Source organism: Streptopelia decaocto (genome assembly GCF_964273445.1).
Source record: "Streptopelia decaocto genome assembly, chromosome: Z".
Lineage (NCBI taxonomy): Eukaryota > Metazoa > Chordata > Aves > Columbiformes > Columbidae > Streptopelia > Streptopelia decaocto.
In genome coordinates this window covers 79,787,723-79,809,809 of record NC_138657.1, presented here as the reverse complement: position 1 = coordinate 79,809,809, position 22,087 = coordinate 79,787,723, and the positions used below count along the sequence as shown (strand labels likewise).

At 49.5% G+C, this 22,087-nt stretch overlaps 1 protein-coding gene across 4 annotated transcripts in view; it reads left to right on the top strand.

Moving 5' to 3' along the window:
* The window catches only part of ZBTB7C (zinc finger and BTB domain containing 7C), a 162,024-nt gene that overhangs the window by 74,565 nt on the left and 65,372 nt on the right, over positions 1–22,087 (top strand). For all 4 annotated transcript variants that reach the window (XM_082074239.1, XM_082074241.1, XM_082074238.1 and 1 more), the window contains one exon: positions 11,659–11,719. The gene's annotated coding sequence lies outside the window, so the exon portion shown is untranslated. The remainder of the gene's footprint in view (positions 1–11,658; positions 11,720–22,087) is intronic.

Sequence of the window (22,087 nt, the reverse complement as noted above, 5' to 3'; positions counted from 1 at the left end):
GCTGTGACGTTCTCTGCAGAGCCCTGGGCACTTCAGATGAGTTCATCATTCAGGCTGGACATGAGGAAGGAATTGTTGTCCCTGAGGGTGGTGAGAGCCTGTCCCAGGTTGGGCAGAGAGGTGGTGGCTGAACCATCCCTGGAGACATCCCAGGCCAGGCTGGACGGGGCTCTGAGCAACCTGAGCTGGTGAAGATGTCCCTGCTCATGGCAGGGGGGGCACTGGGGGAGCTGGGAAGGCCCCTTCCAACCCAAACCATTCTGTGATTCTATGATAATCATACCCAGTGTTGGAATAAAAGGCTTGCAGCAAGTGTTTTGGGGTTAGAAAATGAGCTCTGGGATGAGGAAGGAGATCTCAGACCTTTTCCTGAGTGACTTGTATCCTTTGCTACACCAGATCCCTCCTAACCAAGATGACCAGGTTCCAATGTCCTCCTCACTTTTCTAGCATTGGATTGGTTGCATCTCCCGCATCCCAGCAGAGAAAGGAGGATGGGATGCAGAGAGAGATGTGTTGGAAACCTGTATTCTCCTTTCTCCTCCATGTGTGTTTTCGTGCCACCTGCGCTCCAGCTGGGTCGGGCTGGTGTCAGCTGCGATCTCTCATGCTGTCATCCTGATTTGATGGTGTGGAGACAGCTTTGCTATTTCCCCTCCTGTCTGCCTCGTGCTAAGGCTGGTTGGGGCTGTTTTCCAAGCAGGGGTGTCTCAAAGGGCCGGTTGAGTGGCGGCTTCTCCATGATGACCCAACCTTGTGTGGTTATTTTGGTGCCGCTTCTGAGTTAATGCTCTAAGGAATATATAAAGACCCAACGTTTTAAGTTTTTTTTGGGTGCTCATGGCAATAAAAATAAAGTCTTAAGTGGTGGAGCCATAAGGTCAAAGCAAAGCAGCTTGAAACAACTCAAAGCAACTTTCCAGCTTCTTGTCTTCTTGAGTTTCAAGGCATCTAAATTCAAAGCTGTTGTTCACATATATCACACAGGGTGTGCTGTTTGCACAGAGCCTGTCCAAATCTTTCTCGTTGTGCTTTTATATCAGCAGTGACTGGTGTGAGTAACCGGTACCCATCTTTTGAGGACAGTAGGAGGCAAGTCTCCTCCTGAAAGGAGGTTGTAGCATGGAGGGTGTTGGTCTCTTCTCCCAAGTAGCAAGTGGTAGGACAAGAGGAAGTGGCCTCAAGTTGTGCCGGGGAGGTTTAGATTGGATATTAGGAAAAAATTATGCCTGGAAAGGTCTGTCGGGCATTGGAACAGGCTGCCCAGGGCAGTGGTGGAGTCACCATCCCGGGGCGGGGTTGAAAATACACAGAGATGAGGTTCTCAGGGACACGGGTTAGTGCTAGACTTAGGCTAGGGTTGGACTCGATGATCCTGAGGGTCTTTTCCAACTGAAACGATTCTATGATTTTATTCTAAGTCAGCTCTGGAGGCTCAGAGGACACTGTGCTCGGAGGAGGACCAGGGCTGAAGGTGGAGGTGATTTTGGTCCTGGTGGTGTGTTTGAGGTGGGTTTACATCCTTGCACGCCTTGCCAGATGGATGCTTTACTCATGGCTCTTGTTTCAGCTGTACGGTGCAGTAGGGACAGGAGGGAAGGTTTTAAGAAGGCAAGAAATGGATTTATAATCCCCAACCAGCACTGGTTGGTCTAGGAGAGCATCAGTCGAGCCTTGATGGTGTTTTCCAGTGGAGGGGCAGATCTGCTGAGCCTGGATGTCCCTGTGGGCGCTGCAGAAGACGCGGTACCTGATAGTGACATGTAGCCCATGGCTCTCTGCCCTCCCTGCCACATATCTGGGGTGAGTGGCTCATCTGGATTCAGCAGAACAAAGTTTCCTTGCCCCTCCTGTCTAGGATTCACCATCTGTTGGAGCTTTTAATATCACTTCATTCTCCCTCTTGACATCCCACGCCCTTGTCCCAGATGTATTTGTTTAAGTGGCTTTAATTAACTTACATTTTCCTGTGCGTGACAGCTCCTTGAGGTTTTGCTAGCTGTTTTTTGTCTGTCCACAGTTGTCACTGGCATGTAGCGCTTTCCCTGCAGACTGGCCTTCAAGCCTAATGTGTATGTCTCTTTTTCCCCTGCTCTGCGGAATCATTTTCACATACTGGAAGGAAATGGATTCCGTGTGAGCCTTGTTACACACACTCCATTGATTATTAGGTGTGATTTTCCTGATCTCTGCTGGTATCTATGAGGATTTGGAGCGAGGGAGCCTGAGGGGTGTAGGATGATAGTTGAGGTCAGATAGATTTATGTTCACGAGCGACAAGACTGATAGCTCCGGGGTGGCGTGGCTACAGGTGTTATCATTTGGGTGTCTCCTCAAGAGTGAAGGTTAATGTCTTGCCACTACTGATCCATCACGGTGTTATCTGCAGGATTTATAGGTCTTCTTGTGCCTTTCCAGCAACAACGGGTTCATATTTCTGGAGCTCAGAGCTATTTCCTGGTTGCGGTCACATCAAAAACCCCCAGATCTCCTGGGATCATTTGCTTTTAAACCCAGTGTTAAGAATAATCTCTGCTTGTTATTGTGTAGTGTTGTACTTTTTCAGTGGAAGAAGGTGGGCTGGGTGGGGAAAAGCCCAATGTTTGAGTCCTCTCCCAAGGGAAGAAGACATCAGGCAGATGAACAGTTGGACTCCATGATCTTAAAGGTCTTTTCCAACCAAAAGGATTAATGGAATCATCAAATGGTTTGTGTTGAAGGGACCTTCCCAGCTCCCCCAGTGCCCCCCCCTGCCATGAGCAGGGACATCTTCACCAGCTCAGGTTGCTCAGAGCCCCGTCCAGCCTGGCCTGGGATGTCTCCAGGGATGGTTCATCCACCACCTCTCTGCCCAACCTGGGACAGGCTCTCACCACCCTCAGGGACAACAATTTCTTCTTCATGTCCAGCCTGAATCTCCCTCCTTTAGTTTAAACCCATCACCCCTTGTCCTATCACAACAGGCCCTGCTCAAAAGTCTGATTCTATGACCCTATGAAGGCAAGGCAAGCCCTGATCCCGACTTCCTGAGGATCGCTCAAAGAAATGTGGGCATGAGGAAGGTTGGGAGCAAGGAGAGACTCACATCTTAAAGTAAAATCTCTTAAAAAAAAAAAAAATCAATATATCAAAAAAATTAAAATGAAAAGGCAACTAACATGAGTGACACTTGTATGGTATCAGATAACACCACATCCTGAATTCCAGTGAGGTAGGAAATGTGAAGCACAAATCACTCAGGTGCTCCTAGATAGCGATAAGAAAAGCAATTCCCATTTAGCATTAGAAATAAAATAAGAGGTCCTGATAAACCCTCCCTAACTTGACTGGATTAGGGCTCTGGCTGTGAAAATTCATTATGGGAATGCAAAAGAATGCATATCTTGAGCTAAACTGACTATAAACACCATTTATCTAGAGAAGAGCCAGTTCGCTCGGAATAAATAGATTTTTTTCAAAGGGAAGAGAGGAGGGGGATCTGACAGAAATCTGTATCCCTGCCTTGTCATTTATTATGCAAATAAATCGCACACCTTTCTAAACCACGAAAGGTGAGTTTATGTTGGAAGAGCGATTGGAAGCTGTTCCAGCAACTCCGGGGCCAGGAGGTACTAATTTCAGGAGGGCTTCTGGTGGCGAGAAGTGCCAGGCTGTGTCGACGAGGGGAATGCAATTTGGTTGGGTGTTTTCAGGGTTCCCATAAACAAACCAATTGCTTCACAGCAGTTTATAGTCCTTTCCTTTCCTTTCCTTTCCTTTCCTTTCCTTTCCTTTCCTTTCCTTTCCTTTCCTTTCCTTTCCTTTCCTTTCCTTTCCTTTCCTTTCCTTTCCTTTCCTTTCCTTTCCTTTCCTTTCCTTTCCTTTCCTTTCCTTTCCTTTCCTTTCCTTTCCTTTCCTTTCCTTTCCTTTCCTTTCCTTTCCTTTCCTTTCCTTTCCTTTCCTTTCCTTTCCTTTCCTTTCCTTTCCTTTCCTTTCCTTTCCTTTCCTTTCCTTTCCTTTCCTTTCCTTTCCTTTCCTTTCCTTTCCTTTCCTTCCCCCTTCCCCCTTCCTTCCCCCTTCCCCCTTCCTTCCCCCTTCCCCCTTCCTTCCCCCTTCCCCCTTCCCCCTTTCCCCTTCCCTTTCCCCTTCCCTTTCCCCTTCCCTTTCCCTTTCCCCTTCCCCTTCCCTTTCCCTTTCCCTTTCCCCTTCCCTTTCCCCTTCCCTTTCCCCTTCCCTTTCCCCTTCCCTTTCCCTTTCCCCTTCCCCTTCCCTTTCCCTTTCCCTTTCCCTTTCCCTTTCCCTTTCCCTTTCCCTTTCCCTTTCCCTTTCCCTTTCCCTTCCCTTTCCCCTTCCCTTTCCCCTTCCCTTTCCCCTTCCCTTTCCCTTTCCCCTTCCCTTTCCCCTTCCCTTTCCCCTTCCCTTTCCCCTTCCCCTTCCCCTTCCCCTTCCCTTTCCCCTTCCCTTTCCCCTTCCCTTTCCCCTTCCCTTTCCCCTTCCCTTTCCCTTTCTTCTCCTCCTCCTGTCTATTCTCTTTCCTGTTTTCTGTAGGAATGAATTTGAATCAGGATCATGTGCAGAAGGTAACCCACGGCATCTTCTGCTCTCTCTGTGTCTTCAGCTCTGTCTCTTGTTATCAAAGTGGGTTAAAACTTCATCCTTCTGCTGGACACGGCTTAGTAGAACAAAACATGTTTGAGCTTCAGTCCGTGCTTGACTCTAAGTTGGTTGTAGGTGGCTGCAGAAGAACTTACCGTGTTGTGCAGGGACCAAACTGTGATCTCATGTCTTTTGTTCTAGCAATTAACTTCTTCAGGATGCTAATTTTAGAAACAGAATTGAGCTGGTAGGAGTCAGGAATAATGGGTGAAACCTTAATGAGAGAGTAGAGTGTTGAGCCAATGTTATATGAATGAAAAAAAGCAACAGGCTGCAGGACGAGAGGCAACGGCCTCAAGTTGCACCAGGGGAGGTTGAGGTTGGATGTGGGGAACAATTTCTTCCCCAAAGGGCTGTGGGGCATTGGAACAGGCTGCCCAGGGCAGTGCTGGAGTCACCATCCCTGGAGGGGTTGAACAGACACAGAAATGGGGTTCTCAGGGACATGGGGCAGTGCCAGGGGTGGGCTAATGGTTGGATGTGATGACCTTGAGTGTCTTTTCCAACCAAAGTGATTCTATGACTGACCACCTGACATCTACCATGGCCGAAGGGGAAGGCAACGTGCATTGACATTGGCCATCACATGAATCTCTCTCACTTCTTCAGGGGAATTTTGCATTTGTGTTTTTCTCTCAGTGTTTCTGCAGCGCTGGGCTGACCGAGCCCTTGGAATGATTCTGCTAATGGGATCTGACCTGATGGCTTTGCATGTTTTAAGTAAATTAAACACAGCTGCTAGGAAAATCCAGTAACCTTAACAGCACCGTGGCTCCGTTGTCTGCATTGTAATTACGGCGGCAACTGTCTGGAAGTTCTACTTTCTGGTTTATTTTTAAATAACTTCTGAGCTACCCTTTGATCAAGTGCTTCATCCCCAAGTCCTGCCTGTCCCTTCCTTGTCCTGGGTTTAACCATTGCTGCTTCTTCAAGTATCCATCTCCTTGCAACTTTAAGTCAGTTGCAAATGCAAGCGGCTGATTGCAAAAATGGTATTTTTCCATTAACACATCCTGCAATTTTGAGCTGAGGGAGAATTTTAAGCCAGAGCCTATGGGGTACATAAGTACGCAAGCAGAGCGAAGTGTTTTATGGATGCTGGGGAAGCTCATCTTGAAATATGCAGCTTTTTCTGTTGCTTCAGCCGAAAGCCTTTGTACCCTTCAGAGAGATGGGCTTTCTGTCACAGTGAAAACACTTTAATCAGAAGCAAAAGGAGTTAGTTTTATGTAGGAAGCAAAACTAGGAGCCTAATTAATTCTGCCTCATCAATCCGTGAGTGGAACACGAGCAAACGATCAGCTCCAAGCACGGGCGTAGCTGCCTGCTCCTTCCCTTCATTAGAAACTCAAAGCATCTTCCCTGTGGGATCTGCATGGCCTTAAATTTTTGGAGGAAACCCGGACTCAGGGATGTGACTCAGGGTTTTGCATCAGAACCTGCAAAAGGGCTCAAAAAACAGCTGAATTTTAAGCATGGCGCAGTGCGAGGAAGGAGGTTGGCTCAGCATCGCGGGATGCTGGTCGCATCTTGAGGATGCTGGTCACATCTTGAGGACAATGTGTTTACGACACCAGAACTACAGATCCCCAACTGTGCTCAAGGTCACATTGTATTTGTTGAATCAGAGAATAATGTGGGTTGAGGGGATGTTCCCAGCTCCCCCAGTGCCCCCCCTGCCATGAGCAGGGACATCTTCACCAGCTCAGGTTGCTCAGAGCCCCGTCCAGCCTGGCCTGGGATGTCTCCAGGGATGGTTCATCCACCACCTCTCTGACCAACCTGGGACAGGCTCTCACCACCCTCATCCTAAATCATGGTTCTGGCTGCTCTTCATCCTGCTGCTCATCACTCTGTCTGCTCTCTCATCTGCTGTCTGCAGCGTGTCACTGTATATCCATGTTGGAAAGTGAAGCAGTTCCTATGTGTTTCATCTGGGTGAAAGCGCTGAGCGAGTGTGATTTGGGTCGTAAAGTTTATGAGATTTTGTGTTTCGTGGTAAATTTTAAATTGACTTTGCAATCAGGAGACATTAAAGTTTGTAAAGGAAAGTCGGTGTGATGTGTTGCAGAACGCAAGGTGGTAATTTCCCCTCTTAGACTGATGCTATCAACAGTAAAGTATGAAGCAGCTGCTTCTCCGGGATTGTTTTTTTGATGCATTCAGTTTACGTAACTTATAGACTATTATTTATTACGTGAGGGTTTTTCTCCTTTAGTCGCTTTCCCTTTCCCTCCGTTACCAGGATAATTCAGTACCATCTTATCTATTAATACCACTTCTCATCTGTACAGTTCAGAGCCGTTTCCAACCACGGCCAACATCATTGTTTCCATTTTCACACAGGAAGGGGAAAATAGAGGGGTGGGCATGGGAAAGGATGTCAGCACAAAGTCACAGGACAGGCTCTCACCACCCTCAGGGCCAACAATTTCTTCCTCATGTCCAGCCTGAATCTCCCTCCTTTAGTTTAAAACCATCACCCCTTGTCCTGTCACAACAGGCCCTGCTCAAAAGTCTGTCCCCATCTTTCTCACAGGCCCCTTTTAAGTCCGGAAAGGTGCAATAAGGTCTCCCCAGAGCTTCTCTTCTCCAGCTGAACACCCCAACTCTCTCAGCCTGTCCTCCCAGCAGAGCTGCTTCAGCCTCAGATCATTCCTGTGGCTCCTCTCCAGCAGGTCCATGATAGATGTGGCTTTTCAAAGGGCATTTGCCAGGTGGGATTTTCTGCAGGGACATGGGTGACTTGATTCCCTTGACTTCTCCAGAACACTGCCCTATTCAAGGCAACACAGACTCTGAGCAGACCTCAGGCTCTGAAGTTGCTGCTTGTTGTCAGAAACAAGGTTTTTAGCTGAGTAGAATGTTTTCTGATGAGGTGGGGTTCATCCATTTGCGTTTAGGTACCTTGATGGTCCCTACTTGTTCCCTAGTTGCCTGGGCTGCCTTCACCATCTATGGAGAGCAGTCATCACAATTTCAGTGGTGTGGTGTCTCTTGTCCTAAGGTAGATATCTAGCTGAGATCAGCTGGATTCTGCTGTAGATTCTCATCTTTGCTGATGGATTCTAGCTAACTAGCCCAGCCTAGTTAATTAGCATTTTTCTGCAGGTACACAACGAGTCTTTGACTCTGGGTATCTCCTTGTCATCACACATTTCAGTATCTCGACATAAAAATAACTGACTGGAAGGAGAATTACCCAGAAAAGGCAGTGTGTAATGGGTTTTGTACACCCGATGTCTTGTGCTCTGGTGTTCCACCACGGCTCTGTGGTTGCACTGCAGGTCCTGACATCTTCTTACCTACCTTCATGCACCTGCAGAGGGGATGGGGTCATCCCAGTCTGTCCAACTGACTGGGGAGCATCACTAGAGGAAGCTGTAGCTTTATTTTTTCGGTTGTCATTTCCTCATTGCTGAGACACCTCAGATGCTCAGGCTGGGAAGGAAAGTCAGCACTTCATAGTTTTCTCCTCGTCTTCACTTAAGTTCACCTTCATTTCTGTCTGACAACGCGGCAGTGTCTGCTTGCAGCTCCGTATTTTGCTTATACTTACTAAGGCTGCTGGAAAATGTTTCTGGCAGCTTCCTGATTCACTAATGTGTCTGGTGAGACCAAAAACTCCTGAGATCATATGAAAGAAATGGGCAGAGTGCTCTGGGAAGGAGCCTGTGGCCACCCAGCCGTGAGGGGACATGCGCGATGAGCCCTTCTCTAGGCTTGGCCTTATTCATTAAAGCTGAATCACAGCAAAGGCGTTTTATGAGGTTTGGTTTTCAGATATTCCAAGAAGATGAAAAAATTTGATTGCAAAAGTCCTGGGCATTTTAAAGTCGTATTTGATGGGGATTTATTGATGATGCTGTAGCAGCATCTGCTTTCCAGATTAACTGAGGGCTTGCAAACAACACTTTGGATGCAACCTCCAAGATTATTTGAAAGCTAGAGAGCAAATTCCATTTGGTGAATGATTCATGGCATGGCTTTGCGTATCAGTTGTTCCTTCTCCTTTCTTTGTCAAATTTATTGTCTTCAGTGATGTTATGCAAGAGGCACCCAAACCCTGGAACCATCCTGGAGATGTTTTTATGTGCCACTTGTCACAACAGGGGCCTGAGGGCGCAGAGCTGGAGGGTGTCCTCATCTGGTGCAAATGGCTTTTATTTTGGAGCTGTTGGAACTTGGACCAGGAGCTGGAGGTGGGCTGCAGTGGAAGATAAAAACATGAACTTGGCACCTCATCTTGTGTTGTAGTCGGTGGATGTTTGGTCAGTGGAGTCTGGAGGGTGTTTCACACCCCGAAATAATGTTTGAGTAACTCAGTGGCTCTCCATACACCCCAAATCATGCTGATTGCATCCCCATGGACTGCGATAAGAGGCTGGACGGGGCTCTGAGCAACCTGATCGGGGTGAAGATGTCCCTGCTCGTGGCAAGAGGGTTGGACTAGATGAGCTTTGAAGGTCACTTCCAACCCAAGCCATTTATGATTCTGTGATTCTGTATCTAGGAGGGTGTGTTCCATTCATCTAGAAACCACTTCAAGAAGCTAAAATGGACCTTGTGGCTCAGGGGAAAGCCACGGGGAAGGCTGTTGGGTTTAGAGCTTTTCATCCTACATGTGTTTTGGGAACGGGAGAGCGAAGCTTGGGCTCCTCTCAGCGATGCCCATCCTATTTTGGAAAATGCTATAGGGACACCAGGGCATCCTCCCTGGCTCTGTGTTTGCTGGCTCAGAGGGTTGACCATGAGTGTGGTCATTCACAGACACTGTTCTTCAAGCCCCTATTAATGACAATGGGTTAATGAAGCTGTAATTTGGGTGCAGCCTTTTTGTAGCCCAGAAACTCCCATTTATAACCTCATCCCATGAGGATTCTCCTAAGCCTCAAACACTGAATTTTTTTAGATGTTGCGTCGCAAGCTGTTTTGTCCCCGAGTTCCCTTTGGCATGGGGAGAAACCGCAATGCAGGACTCTGTCTGTAGAGAGGAAACAACTTTAAGCAGAATTTAAAGCTCAAGCTCAGCGTCGCTCAAGGGAAACGAGGTGCCAGCCCCTGTCCTGGCACCAGGAGGAGGTTTTGCCTCGACCTTAGCAGAGCTGATGAGCTCCGGCATGAAGCCAGGGCATTGCAGGATTTTTGCCGCCTTTCCTGGGAATTTTGCCCAAAATAAAGATGAAAGGCACTCACCCACATGGATATGCATGAAGCTCTTTACCCCCTTTGCTGATCACTTTTGGCCGCTGAGCAGCAAACGAGTCATTAGTCGTCAGCGGTGGCGGTTAGTCCTCTGCTAATGATCTGAACTGGGGCCGGGGCTAAGGAAGGAGGTCGAGCTTAAGTGCGGGAGGTCAGAGCAGCTGGATGCTCTTGAATAGCAGATGGACTCATTAGCTGTAGAGAAGTCCCTGTGTTGGGCTGACCGTGGCCCCGGAGCTTGGCCATCCTGCACGGCTGCAGCCACCACGGGCTCTACCAGCCACCTGTGCTCCGGGCATCGCTTGCTGCCAAAATGTCCTCGTGATGATGGTTGGAGAAGCATGAAAATGAAAAATACAGACCAGCACAAAGGTTACCTGTTGTGGTTTTCCTCTGTTCCTTGTTTGTGCGCATACAGCAATTATCTTACCAGTTTAATAAAAGGGGTAGAGTGGTCAGAGCCCCTTGGTTCCTTGGTCCCAGAACAGTCATAGAATCATAGAGTCATTTTGGTTGGAAAACACCCTCAAAATCATTGAGTCCAACTGTTAACCCACCCCAGCACTGCTCCATGTCCCTGAGAACCTCATCTATGTCTATATTCAACCGCTCCAGGGGTGGTGACTCCACCACTGCCCTGGGCAGCCTATTCCAATGCCCAACAGCCCTTTGGGGAAGAAAGTTGGTGGGAACCCCTTGACCCTGGCCAAAACTCATGTACAAACCCAGGTTTAAGGACAGATGTGAGATGTTGATGCCTTTCTGGGGAAAATACCCCAGACCATGAGCTCATTGCTATTTTCGCACGTAGATACCGCTTCTCCAGCTGCCTGCTCAACCACAGGAGCAATTTCCAGCTATGCGCTCCCACAGCTTCTGTGTTGTATTGGCCATCATGGTCTTCCTCTCCACCCTTGCCCATGAGGAGGCCTCGACCACCACCCCCCAGCTGTACTAGGGGGGCTCTGGACCCCATTAATAGGATGGCTGCATGCTGGTGGGCATCTCACACCTTGAGGTTGTGTTGAAAGGGAGTCAGCCCATGCTCTGAGTCCTGCCCACCTTCAGCCAAACTTCTGGCCACCTTATCGATCACTGTCCACCTCATAGCTGGCATTAGCAGCCATCAGCGTTTTGTGATCTCCTCTAGTGTGTTCTGTTGACAGTTCTTAACACCTCCTGCGTGGAGATGTCAGCTCCCTGTTGGGAACTGCCAACCCACTGTCTCCAGAATTTGCAAGCACAACGTGGTGGCCAGGAGCTTATTTTTCCCAAAGTTTTTCCCAAGCTAGGAGGGAGAGAGGGCTTGTACGGGCAGAATTGGGTGGAATGCTGGTCGTACGGCCTTCCTCCTCCGCACCCCATCACCTGTGGGCCGTGGGTTTGTTGTTGGTACCACCGAGCTACCACGGACAACCAAGCTATGGGTGTAGGCAGACACAAGAATTCAATAATCCCATAGCAACCAAGGTGTCGTATTTATCCACTGGCTGGGGGGTGTGATGCATGAAGCATCTGACGGGATCTGTTTCTGGCCTGTTCACCTTCCAGCTGTCACAGGAGGAGATGTGATACGGCGGGAGGATGGGTTGGGTTTACACCTCCATGGCACGGTGTTGCTAGGTGATGTTGTGCTGCAGGCACAAGGGGTGATGAGCAGTGAAACCCTGAACGGACCGTGGAAAAATGGGGGGTAGGGGAGCAGGAGCAGTTTGGTGGTTCCTCTTCACCCTGGCAGAAGGTTTCTTTGGATCTGAACCAGAAGCTCAGTTCTGGATCTGATGAAGGTGCTTCTTTTTTCTCTTTGTTGTTTCTTAGGAAATGGTCAGAGGAGCAAAGGGAACATCGCTGGAGATTTGAAACAAAAACAAGGGTACCGGTGAGTGCGCTTTGGGGGTGCTGAGCTGGTGGCTTTGTGGGGAGAGCTGGTGGCTCCTCGCAAGCAGGACGTGAGCTGAGGAGCACAAAGTGGCTGTCTTGATGTCTTTCTGGGATCTTGGGGGTCTAATTCCGTCCTTCATTTACTGGGGGCTCCTGTGGGAGGTGAGACCTGAGTAGTTTGTAGTGTTGATGAATCAGCACAAATCAGCTTCACCACCACCACGATTCTCCGCTGTTGTCAACGACCAAACGGCTAATTGCTCTTTCTGTAAATCCCTAGAAGATGCTCTCATAAATACTCGTGTTCTCTGCGCCGCAGTGCTGGGAAGAGCAGGCGGCACAGGCACTGGCAGCTGCACGGGAGTGCGCTGAGCAGCAATATTTGTTAATGCTTGGAGTGATTTTGGCTTTTGTTGTGCTTGGCCCCATTGCAGATACAGTCACGGGGCTGTGAGCTGGGTGACATCTCAAGGTCCTCTCCAGGCCTGTTTTCTGCAGCTGTCAGGCGGGAGGCGCGGGCTTGAGTGTTTGCTTAGAGTTCTTGAATAGGAAGAAAAAAACATCTTGTTTTTAATCTGGTTCACATACACCAGAGCCAGCTCCTGAGTTGACATTGCTGAAACGAGTTATCTGTCGTTGCACCAGGTGGGAGACTGGTTGGCATTGGCCAAACCCTTAGCAGAGCTGTGCTGTAAGTCCCCACGGGTCCCTATCCATCAGGGACCAAATCCCTGTGTCCCCCTGGCCCCCAAACTGCACATGTGTTATGAATGCTGAGGAGCACCTCGGTGCTGGGTTATCACAGAATGGTTTGGGTTGGAAGGGACCTTCTGAGCTCCCCCAGTGCCCCCCCTGCCATGAGCAGGGACATCTTCACCAGCTCAGGTTGCTCAGAGCCCCGTCCAGCCTGGCCTGGGATGTCTCCAGGGATGGTTCAGCCACCACCTCTCTGCCCAACCTGGGACAGGCTCTCACCACCCTCAGGGACAACAATTTCTTCCTTATATCCGTTCTTGCACCTGTGCTATAGCCCGGACTACGTGGACGTGCAGGAGCAGTGGTGGTGGGTGGTGGATCGTGGGGAGATGCGGATTGTAAGACTCACCTCAGCTCCTTACAGTAGATATGAGCTTAGATGAAGGGAGAAGGTGACACAGAGAAGTGTTTTCGGGAAGGGCTCTTCTTTAGACATTTGAAAAACAGATTCTTTGTTCCCAGTGATCATCCCTGACTCCAAAACAGGTGCTTAATCAGCGTCCGGAGCAGACAGCAAACTCCTTTCTTGCTCACACACCTCCCACTCCTTCCCTGCCGCCTCTCTGCAATCAGGTAGAAAATAAGCTCCGCTTATCTCCCCAGGAGCAGCAACCCCTCCGCCTGGGAACAAGCCAACTGGAAGGGCGCGATCCCCAGCCTGGAGGTGTTGGAGCATGTCCCTGCTCCGTGGGGAACCCTCACATCCGTCTGCTCCCAAAATTCAGTAGAGACAGTGATAACCGCGGGGACCAGCGTGCATCAGAAGCACCGGGTATTTTATAATGCTGCCTTTCCTGATTTACACAAGTGAAGGTTTGGTCCCTTGAGCTCCTGCAATCCTGGAGTGATCCAGCTTATTAAACATCCGTTTGCACTGTCCTTAGTGTTAAATAATTGGCTTCTCAGCATATTTGAGTTGGAGGGGATCTAATAATCCTGTGAACTATCCATCAGGCTCCATTATCATCTCGGCACTCCTGCGCCGGCTGCCTCACGTCGGCTCTGCCTGGGGTTTACAAATACATTTTGTTTCTCTGGCAGTTTTGCTTCTTTTATTCTTTCTCTCTCTCTCAAAGGAGCAGTTTCAGGCTCCTTACAATTTGTGCAGATGCTGCTCTCGGCTGCGACAGCATCTTTCTGTTGACTCGTGAGCGATGCGTCCCATCCTGGTCCTGGCTCCGCTTCTGCCGGAGTCCCCGAACGAAGCAGAAACCCTCGTTTGCCAGAGAGGAATAGAATCTTTATCTCGATTGAAAGAATTTCCCTTTCCAGCCTAAAAACTGAGAAACCATCACATTGTTGGAGTTCCCTTATCGGTTTGTAGGATTTTTAGGACACAAAATAATGACCTGTCAAGTCCCCTGGGGCAGAGCAGCACCGAGCCGCTCACACGCAGGGCAAAAACATCGTCTGTCAGGATGGTGTTTTAATAAGGATGCTTCAGAGGACTCCTAAAAAGCCTCGTAAGCAGGTGGGTAACATGATAGCTGAGACTTTCTCATATTATTCTTGGTACCCAGTGCTGCCGCAGCTGCGCCAGCGATAGGAGGGATGCTCAGCATCTCTGTAAATCAGGCTTGCGCTCGCCCTCCCGGGGTCTGCAGCATCCTGGATGAAGCGGACGGGGCGGGAGATCGTGTCCCTGTGGATCAGGTTTGCTTTTTGAGCTAATCCGTCAGGAACCACACACATGGCGAAGCCAGGGGATGCAGTTGCACGTGTGTTCCCCTCTTTACAGGCTCTGGAGCCGCTGCTGGATGTTTTGCCGATGTCAAGAGAGACATAGGTTTTGCTCATGCAAAATCAGCTTATTCCTTTTTTATACAGGCTAAAAAATAGTTTTCTTGGTGAAACATTGGGGTTATCAAGACCCTGACCATATTTTCAGCTGACAGGTGGGATTGCAGGCAAGGGGGCTTATAAAAAAAGGGCCCGTCTCTGTTACAAACATCTCCCCAAATACTCCGAATGCTCCTTTTCTGACTCATCCTAGAGATATCTTTTGCTCTTAGGTTGTAAGACACACAAGGTAAATTCAAACAGCTTCAACCCATTTATCTCTTCAGCCCTTATGTTGAATTTTACCCCTGCATTTAAAGATCGCCTTTAAAAAAAATCTTTGCTAGTTCTAACCTGTCAAGAGGAGATTGGTAAGAGATGAACATCCTAAAATAGCAGCCTGGTAGTTTTTGCAGAAACATGTCAGTGCCATGGTCTAAAGGACAAAAACATTTAATTTTCCACTGAAATATGTTTGGTTTTGCAAGGATAAGTTTCACTTTACATCCTTGTCCTGGGTCTTGTGTATTATTGGGCAGGAGCCACCTCTAAGCTATCAAGCTTGTAGTGTAAACATAAAACAAAGGTGAATTATTATGGAAAAAGAGCTATTAATTCTGGTTAAAACATAGAGGAGACAGATGCTGGATGGCGTAAAGTGACCCACCGAAGTCCACATACCTTCAGCAGACGCAGAAACCGGGTTGTCTGAGATGTTTGCAGTGTCTTAAAAGCTACAAATTTTACTTCCATGGAAGATTCAACAGTGCTGCCGCGTATACGACAAAGAAAAAACATCCCTGATTTCTGCGCCTCTGCCCTAATGTCATTACTTTCCCTCTTCTGCAGATCCGCATAATGACATTCATGGTCACACACACACATTCGAAACAACTTTATATAAAGAAAACGGATCTGGCTTCAGCCGGCTCTCGCCTCCTGCCGCCGTTACCTCCAGACCCCGGCTGGCGCGGGGTGAAGCGAAAAGGGGAGTTAATGCAGCGGGGTCGCTCCTCGCCGCTGAATCGGTCAGAGCCAATTTCTGCAGCTTTTCAGCGGCCTGGCAGACCCCTGGGTAATATTTGCCTGAATAGAGCCCGTAAGTGTTTAAGCTGTATTGCTAGGAGGGGCTGTTTTATCCTCCGCATCTGAGATTTCCACCCATCAGACGTGAAGCGGGTCAAGACTCTTGTGCCATTGTGCGCGATTTTGCGAAGGGAACAGAACACGCTCGATAAAAGAGGGGACTTAAAAGAAATGCTGCTTTAGACCCGCAACTTTCAAGTCCCACAATGCATCAAAGACCCCTTGGATAGACTTTGAAAGGGGCAGAAAGCATTACCTAATGTTTGGAGGAAATGAATAATAAAGCATCCCAAGTGCCTGGAAACTAATTTAGGAGTGCACATTGTACTGTATCGCCTCCGCGGGATTCGCTCCCCAGAAGAGCTGCTCACAAAAGATTTTAAAATATATATATATATATATATATATATTACATTTGGAGACCAACTTTTCTGCCTTGAAATACCCCCTTTTTTGTCACGTTTCCTGGTAAGAGTTACTTATGAAAAGACGAAATGCAGCCCGTGCTGCAAACACCGGGTCTCAAATGGAGCTCGGGAGCCCGTCAGGTTTCCCACTGTTCCCCTCCCCACCGCAGCCTTTTGTTCCTTCACGTTGAAAGCGTGGTGGGATGCTGGAGCACTGCCTGCTCGTGGAGTTTAGTGATATCTTAGGAAAAAAACAAAAAAACCCTAAACAAATCTAAAAGCTGTTTGCGTGGCCTTCGCTTTTGTTCCAGCAAAACCACCTTTGGGCAGAGTTGCGGCTGCCCTGTTGATGACTTGCTGCTCCAGGAGCCTGGTGTCATGCTAAAGGTACCGGTTCTGATTCTGGTGTCAACCAGGCATGCTGAAGGTGCTGTTTGGAGCTGGAGATGCTTCTTGTCATCATTTGGTTTGTTAGATGGAGTGTTTCTTCGTGAAGTGGTCTCCACAGCCAACAAGGCTCCCGTGGGACTTGGGAACTCCAAAGCTTGTGTGGGCTCAACTTCTACCTTGTATCGTGAGCTGCAGTGTCAGGTCTAAGTGTGGGGACACTGAAGTGCTGGAGCAAGTTGAGAGAAGGGAACGGAGCTGGGGAAGGGGCTGGAGCACAAGTGCGATGGGAGCGGCTGAGGGACCTGGGGGGTTCAGCTGGAGAACAGGAGCTGAGGGGACACAGGGACACAAAGAAACGGCCTCAAGTTGCGCCAGGGGAGGTTGAGGTTGGATCTGGGGAACAATTTCTTCCCCAAAGGGCTGTGGGGCATTGGAACAGGCTGCCCAGGGCAGTGCTGGAGTCACCATCCCTGGAGGGGTTGGAAATACACACAGATGAGGTTCTCAGGGACATGGGGCAGTGCCAGGGGTGGGGTAACAGTTGGACTTGATTGTGTCACTGTACTTGGCACTGGCGAGGCCCCACCTTGAATCCTCTGTTGCATTTTGCGCCCCTCCATCATAAGAAGGACATTGAGGTCCTGGAGAGAGTGCAGAGGAGGTGACAAAGCTGGTGAGGGGCTGGAGCACAAGTGTGATGGGAGCAGCTGAGGGACCTGGGGGGTTCAGCCTGGAGAACAGGAGCTGAGGGGAGACCTTATCACTGTCTACAACTACCTGAAAGGAGGTTGTAGCATGGAGGGTGTTGGTCTCTTCTCCCAAGCAGCAAGTGACAGGACAAGAGGAAATGGCCTCAAGTTGTACCAGGGAGGTTTGGATTTGATATTAGGAAAAAATTCTTCACGGAAAGTGTTGTCAGGCATTGGAACAGGCTGCCCAGGGCAGTGGTGGAGTCACCATCCCTGGAGGGGTTTAAAAGGCATCTAGATGAAGTTCTTAGGGACACTGGTTAGTGCTGGAGTTAGTTTATGGTTGGACTCTATGATCTTAAGGGTCTCTTCCAACCACCGTGATTCTATGACGTCCACCCCTTTGGAACTGGTGGGACTGGACTGATGGTTCTAGGAGCATGGGATTCAGCAGATGGGAGGTTTTGCTCACTAGGACAACCTGCTCTAGACCAGGGTTCTCCTCTGGGAATCAAACCCTGTGGCATGCCAGATGTCTCCAAATCCCACAAAACAACAGGAGATCAGGACAGCTTGGCATCCATGAGCATGTTTTGCTGTCCTCCCCTCCCTGTTCGTCCCTGCTGCCCACACTTGTCTCATAAAGATCCATTTTTACCATCTGCAGAGACTGGTTAAATTTGAGCTCTCTCTTACCTGCTTCTCCCCCAGGCCACGATTAATTGAGGCCAGGGGGGCAGACAGGAGTGCTCAGGCAATATTTACAAGAGGAAGGGGATGTTTATGGGTCACCAGGGCCAGACAGGGATGCGGATGATGGGCATTGAGGAGGCAGCAGATGTCCCACCAACCCCAGATGTAATTAATACCTTAGCTTTATGTCCAAATGAATTAAAACTGGTCTCCTCCTCACTAAGCCTCGGGTGCTGGGGCTGCTGTTTCAGTGGGACCTTCTGGGAGGGAGCATGGTGGATATTGGCATGAGGGAGGATGTTTTTGAGTTACCAGTCTCTGCAAGTCTGGGGAATGGAGAGTTTTTAAGAAAAATGAAGTTTTCCCTTATCAGAGCTTAGCCCAGCAACCCTGCTAGTCTGGGCCTATTTATTTCAGTTATCAGAGAGGGTGTAGATGCTCGATCCCTGGAGACATCCCAGGCCAGGCTGGACGGGGCTCTGAGCAACCTGAGCTGGTGAAGATGTCCCTGCTCATGGCAGGGGGGGCACTGGGGGACCTGGGAAGGCCCCTTCAACACAAACCACTTGATTATTTGTTATTTCTTTTTGGCATCCTTCATGATCAGGGTGTGCTCAGTCGCTGGCTCAAGATGCTGATGGTCTCAGCCACAAAGCCCAGTTAGGAGATAAGGCGCAAAGAGCGGTGTAAGGGGATGGCCCACCAGTTTCCCAGCCTTTCCATCACCTTTTTCCCTAACACTGGAGAGCCAAGTGACAGAAATCTGGCCTGTCTTGAGCACTGCAATCAGAAATGAAGATAATTTCCCACGGAAAGGGGATTTGGCCGCACGGCAAGGGGAGGTTCGTGCCCTGCCTTAACGATACGTCAGCGTCCAGGGACTTCTTAAACCAGCGCTTGGGTTTTATGTTCTGTGTTACTTCTCTTTTAATTTTTATTGCTTCACTTTAATTTTTGACACGCTGCTGGAAGCACCTCGGTGGGCAGAGACGGCTCCGCTCGCACAAACTGTCACCTTGTGGCTTGACCTACATTGAAGCGAGGGGCACAGAGGAGCCGGACGCGGGGTCAACAGCCCATTGGTGTGGTGACATCCCAGTGTGGGCCTGCCCGCTGCTGCACCTTGAGTAGCTGGTCTTACTGGTGTGTGCCAATGCCGTGGTGCCAAGGGCAGTGTGGCCAAGAGGCCACCAGCATCCTGGTTGGTACCAGCACTGGTGTGGCCAGCAGGCCCAGGGCAGTGACCGTCCCTGTGCTGGGACCTGGGGAGGCCAAACCTCAGATCCTGGGGGCAGTTTTGGGCCCCTCACGCCAAGAAAGGCCTTGAGGTGCTGGAGCGAGTTGAGAGAAGGGAACGGAGCTGGGGAAGGGGCTGGAGCACAAGTGTGATGGGAGCGGCTGAGGGACCTGGGGGGTTCAGCTGGAGAACAGGAGCTGAGGGGACACAGGGACACAAAGAAACGGCCTCAAGTTGCGCCAGGGGAGGTTGAGGTTGGATGTGGGGAACAATTTCTTCCCCAAAGGGCTGTGGGGCATTGGAACAGGCTGCCCAGGGCAGTGCTGGAGTCACCATCCCTGGAGGGGTTGAAAATGCACAGAGGTGAGGTTCTCAGTGCCAGGGATTTGTGCCAGGGGTGGGGTAACAGTTGGACTTGATGTTCTTGAGGGTCTTTTACAACCAAAATGATTCAAAATGATTCTCTGCTTGCTTCTCTTCGGTGTGTGCCATTCTTACTGTACTTGTGTTTCTGGTTTGCTCCCTGTTGCAGAGAGAAATAAAGTCTCCTCTAATGTCACCCTGATATATAAAGGTAGTAAAATGTGGAACACCATGAGGTTCCTCTGGGACACGTTAACAGTTCAGAAACACAAGGGGTCATCCATCTTCTCCTGAGCTGGAGCCCTAAAGCCCATTCCCCCCAGGTCTGCTGGTGGCTCTTGTCTCAGAATAGCTCTGGATAAGACGTAATGTCAGGGGAAGCAAAGGGAAGGGATTGATTTATCTCGACTGGGAAGGTGGTTCTTTCCAAGCTGTATGGTGGTGGGGTGATTTCTGTTAAGGAGACAGTCGAGCTGGACCAGTTGGCACGTCAGTGTGAAGGGACACCTGCCCCGGGTGTCTCCTGGGGACCACTCCACACCAGCTGGTAACCCATGTCATTTATTAATAGAAGAGGTTTTGCTCCTTGCTGCTCTGCATTTCTCAATGGTGCCTGGGGACAGGACTCAACCCTGCCAGCGTCAGGGGAGCTTTTCACCAACTTCAGCTGCCTCCATCCTCCCAGAAGGTTGTTGCACAACCTCTCTGTAACCAATGATTCCTGGTGACAAGTGCACCTTCCGTGGTGACCTTTCCCACCGCTGAACGGAGGGAAGGGGACACCGGTCCCCTCCCAGGCAGCCCCGGAGCGGGGCTGTCAGAGCTGGGCAGCCAGAAATCCTCCCTGCGGCACCCACGGGACCCGAGTGCTGGTTCAAAAGGTTTCGAAGCCCTGTCAGCTCCTGTTTGGGCTGCCAGGCTGAAGGGAGATCCTGCCAAGAAGGTCACAGGATGAAGCGGGATGAATCTGAAGTGGTTGTAGTTTGAAATGATCTTTCAGGTTTGTCAGCTCCGTCAGAATTTAATTCGCGTCAGAGCAGCCAAGAGCTTAGGGTGCATTGGCAACCAGCCAGCCAGGGATGGGTGGCCTTGCAGGTGACACAGCTGGGTCCCGGGCTTTCTTTAGCAAGGTTACGCTCCAGTTTATCGGCAGCAAGGGAGAAAGTGCAGGTGGTCCAGTGAAAAGAAGCAACAAGGACGTCAGCCACAGTGTTGAGTTTGCCGTGGTGGGTGCTGAGGTCCCCCTGGCAGCAGCACAGTGGTAGGGATTGTAGGATCACAGAATGGTTTGGGCTAAAGGGCCCTTCCCAGCTCCCCCAGTGCCCCCCCTGCCATGAGCAGGGACATCTTCACCAGCTCAGGTTGCTCAGAGCCCCGTCCAGCCTGGCCTGGGATGTCTCCAGGGATGGTTCAGCCACCACCTCTCTGCCCAACCTGGGCCAGGCTCTCACCACCCTCAGGGACAACAATTCCTTCCTCATGTCCAGCCTGAATCTCCCTCCTTTAGTTGAAAACCATCACCCCTTGTCCTGTCGCAACAGGCCCTGCTCAAAAGTCCGCCCGCCCGTCCGTCTGTCCGTCCATCCATCCATCCATCCATCCATCCATCCATCCATCTCAGGTAGTTTCCAGACTGTGTCCATCCTTTTCTGTGTGTGTGGGTATATCCCTTTCCCCTCTTTTCTACAAATACTACATTTCCTCATGTCAATGGCAGAAGCTCCATTGGGTGAAGCTTGCTGTGCTTGTCTTCTGCCAGTATTTCATTTTATGGTTGGACTCGATGATCTTCAGTGTCTCTTCCAACAGAAATTATTCTACGATTTAATACATAACCAGCTCACGACTACTGTTGCTCCAGGTTTCTTCAACAAAACACTTTGTAAAGAAAACTAAACTACCAAAAGCAGCAGAGCCTGTCAAAAAAACAAGAAAGAAAAAAGGGGGGGGAATGTTTCTTTGTATGGAAAAACAGCTCCAACCAGCCAAAAGCCCAATTTATTCTAGTGGAGCAGAGACAACTGAACAATCTCCCTTTTGTTTTTCAGTTCACAGATATTGTTGTATTCACACCTGAAATATTTTACGGAAAATTCAGCATAATTTTTTCCCTTTTTACCCATGGAACCGGTAGATTCTAAGTGGCTTCATCCTTTCTGGTTCTTCGAGGACTAATTACTGGTAGCACCAGTGGGTTGGGAACTGCAACCTGCGTTTCATCGCCAACCACACATCCCATCCGTCAGTGGGAGCCGAACAGTTCTCCCTCTGCTAACAAAATTATTTATTTTGACCTGCCATTAAGGATATTCATGCAGCGGGGTGAAAGGTGGGAATGATCTATGCTTTGTGAGTTTTACAAGCCCATTTTGTATTTGTCTCGGCGGCAGAGGAGCGGTGAAGAGCTCTGTGCTGGCGCCTGTTATGATAAGTGAGTTTTGGAAGAGGTTTTCTGTCTGATAGTCCATCTAAAACTGTGGGGAAATGCCATTCAAAAGGCTGTTAAAACACAATTGCTCGCTGATTTACACAGTCGAGGAGTGCCTCTTTAGCAGGAGATGTATGCCGAATAAAAGCCGTTCAAGTGGTGCTTTTAATAAATAGATAATGGAACGGCTTTTTATCTCCTGCTTTAATCCGTTATGTGAGCATACCCCTCTGATGCAGTTTGAGATAGCAGAAACCTAAAGTCAAACCGCTTTCTTTGTGTGTCTCTGGAGCCAAACTGCACGCTGGTGACAGGCACGGGGTTCACGGCGCTTGTGAGCTGGGATTGTTTTTGCCGTCGAGCGGTGATGGGTGAGCTTAGTGGGGTCCTGCTGGGCTGGTGTGCAGGGCACTGGTCATAGAGTCATAGAATAGCTCAGGTTGGAAGGGACCCAGAAGGATCACAGAATCCCAGAATGTCAGGGGTTGAAGGGACCTGGAAAGCTCATCCAGTGCAATCCCCCCATGGAGCAGGAACA